This window comes from Oncorhynchus gorbuscha, linkage group LG15 (assembly GCF_021184085.1).
Source record: "Oncorhynchus gorbuscha isolate QuinsamMale2020 ecotype Even-year linkage group LG15, OgorEven_v1.0, whole genome shotgun sequence".
NCBI classification, from domain to species: Eukaryota; Metazoa; Chordata; class Actinopteri; order Salmoniformes; family Salmonidae; genus Oncorhynchus; species Oncorhynchus gorbuscha.
Genome location: NC_060187.1, coordinates 7,619,397 through 7,622,216, shown reverse-complemented (window position 1 = coordinate 7,622,216; position 2,820 = coordinate 7,619,397).

Below are 2,820 nucleotides of genomic sequence, written 5' to 3'. Positions count from 1 at the left end.
GTGACGTCCTCTCTCCCTCAGCCTAGGTGACGTCCTCTCTCTGACAGCCTAGGTGACGTCCTCTCTCCCTCAGCCTAGGTGACGTCCTCTCTCCCTCAGCCTAGGTAACGTCCTCTCTCCCTCAGCCTAGGTGACGTTCTCTCTCCCTCAGTCTAGGTGACGTCCTCTCTCCCTCAGCCTAGGTGACGTCCTCTCTCCCTCAGCCTAGGTGACGTCTCTCTCCCTCAGCCTAGGTGACGTCCTCTCTCCCTCAGCCTAGGTGACGTCCTCTCTCTGACAGGCTAGGTGACGTCCTTTCTTCCTCAGCCTAGGTGACGCCCTCTCTCCCTCAGCCTCTCTCCCTCAGCCTAGGTAACGTCCTCTCTCCCTCAGCCTAGGTAACGTCCTCTCTCCCTCAGCCTAGGTAACGTCCTCTCTCCCTCAGCCTAGGTGACGTCCTCTCTCTGACACCCTAGGTGACGTCCTCTCTCCCTCAGCCTAGGTGACGTTCTCTCTCCCTCAGCCTAGGTGACGTCCTCTCTCCCTCAGCCTAGGTGACGTCCTCTCTCCCTCAGCCTAGGTAACGTCCTCTCTCCCTCAGCCTAGGTGACGTCCTCTCTCCCTCAGCCTAGGTAACGTCCTCTCTCCCTCAGCCTAGGTGACGTCCTCTCTCTGACAGCCTAGGTGACGTCCTCTCTCTGACTGCCTAGGTAACGTCCTCTCTCCCTCAGCCTAGGTGACGTCCTCTCTCCCTCAGCCTAGGTGATGTCCTCTCTCCCTCAGCCTAGGTGACGTCCTCTCTCTGACAGCCTAGGTGACGTCCTCTCTCCCTCAGCCTAGGTGACGTCCTCTCTCCCTCAGCCTAGGTAACGTCCTCCCTCAGCCTCCTCTCCCAGCCTAGGTAACGTCCTCTCTCCCTCAGCCTAGGTAACGCCCTCTCCCTCAGCCTAGGTGACGTCCTCTCTCTGACAGCCTAGGTGACGCCCTCTCTCCTCAGCCTAGGTGACGTCCTCTCTCCCTCAGCCTAGGTAACGTCCTCTCTCCCTCAGCCTAGGTGACGTTCTCTCTCCCTCAGCCTAGGTGACGTCCTCTCTCCCTCAGCCTAGGTAACGTCCTCTCTCCCTCAGCCTAGGTAACGCCCTCTCTCTGACAGCCTAGGTGACGTCCCTCTCTCTGACAGCCTAGGTAACGTCCTCTCTCCCTCAGCCTAGGTAACGTCCTCTCTCCCTCAGCCTAGGTAACGCCCTCTCTCCCTCAGCCTAGGTGACGTCCTCTCTCTGACAGCCTAGGTGACGTCCTCTCTCCCTCAGCCTAGGTGACGTCCTCTCTCCCTCAGCCTAGGTAACGTCCTCTCTCCCTCAGCCTAGGTAACGTCCTCTCTCCCTCAGCCTAGGTAACGTCCTCTCTCCCTCAGCCTAGGTAACGTCCTCTCTCCCTCAGCCTAGGTGACGTCCTCTCTCTGACAGCCTAGGTGACGTCCTCTCTCCTCAGCCTAGGTGACGTTCTCTCTCCCTCAGCCTAGGTGACGTCCTCTCTCCCTCAGCCTAGGTGACGTCCTCTCTCCCTCAGCCTAGGTAACGTCCTCTCTCCCTCAGCCTAGGTGACGTCCTCTCTCTGACAGCCTAGGTGACGTCCTCTCTCTGACTGCCTAGGTAACGTCCTCTCTCCCTCAGCCTAGGTGACGTCCTCTCTCCCTCAGCCTAGGTGATGTCCTCTCTCCCTCAGCCTAGGTGACGTCCTCTCTCCTTCAGCCTAGGTGACGTCCTCTCTCTGACAGCCTAGGTGACGTCCTCTCTCCCTCAGCCTAGGTGACGTCCTCTCTCCCTCAGCCTAGGTAACGTCCTCTCTCCCTCAGCCTAGGTGACGTTCTCTCTCCCTCAGCCTAGGTGACGTCCTCTCTCCCTCAGCCTAGGTGACGTCCTCTCTCCCTCAGCCTAGGTGACGTCCTCTCTCTGACAGCCTAGGTAATGTCCTCTCTCTGACAGCCTAGGTGACGTCCTCTCTCTGACAGCCTAGGTAACGTCCTCTCTCTGACAGCCTAGGTGACGTCCTCTCTCTCAGCCTAGGTAACGTCCTCTCTCCCTCAGCCTAGGTAACGTCCTCTCTCCCTCAGCCTAGGTAACGTCTCTCTCTGACAGCCTAGGTCTCCTCTCCTGACAGCCTAGGTAACGTCCTCTCTCCCTCAGCCTAGGTAACGTCCTCTCTCCCTCAGCCTAGGTAACGTCCTCTCTCCCTCAGCCTAGGTGACGTCCTCTCTCTGACAGCCTAGGTGACGTCCTCTCTCCCTCAGCCTAGGTGACGTCCTCTCTCCCTCAGCCTAGGTAACGTCCCTCTCCCTCAGCCTAGGTAACGCCCTCTCTCCTCAGCCTAGGTAACGTCCCTCTCCCTCAGCCTAGGTCCTCTCTCTGAGCCTAGGTGACGTCCTCTCTCCCTCAGCCTAGGTGACGTCCTCTAGGTGACGTCCTCTCTCCCTCAGCCTAGGTAACGTCCTCTCTCCCTCAGCCTAGGTGACGTCCTCTCTCCCTCAGCCTAGGTGACGTCCTCTCTCCCTCAGCCTAGGTGACGTTCTCTCTCCCTCAGCCTAGGTGACGTCCTCTCTCCCTCAGCCTAGGTGTCCTCTCTCCCTCAGCCTAGGTAACGTCCTCTCTCCCTCAGCCTAGGTAACGCCCTCTCTCCCTCAGCCTAGGTGACGTCCTCTCTCCCTCAGCCTAGGTCTCCCTCAGCCTAGGTGACGTCCTGACAGCCTCTCCCTCAGCCTAGGTAACATCCTCTCTCCCTCAGCCTAGGTGACGTCCTCTCTCTGACAGCCTAGGTGACGTCCTCTCTCCCTCAGCCTAGGTA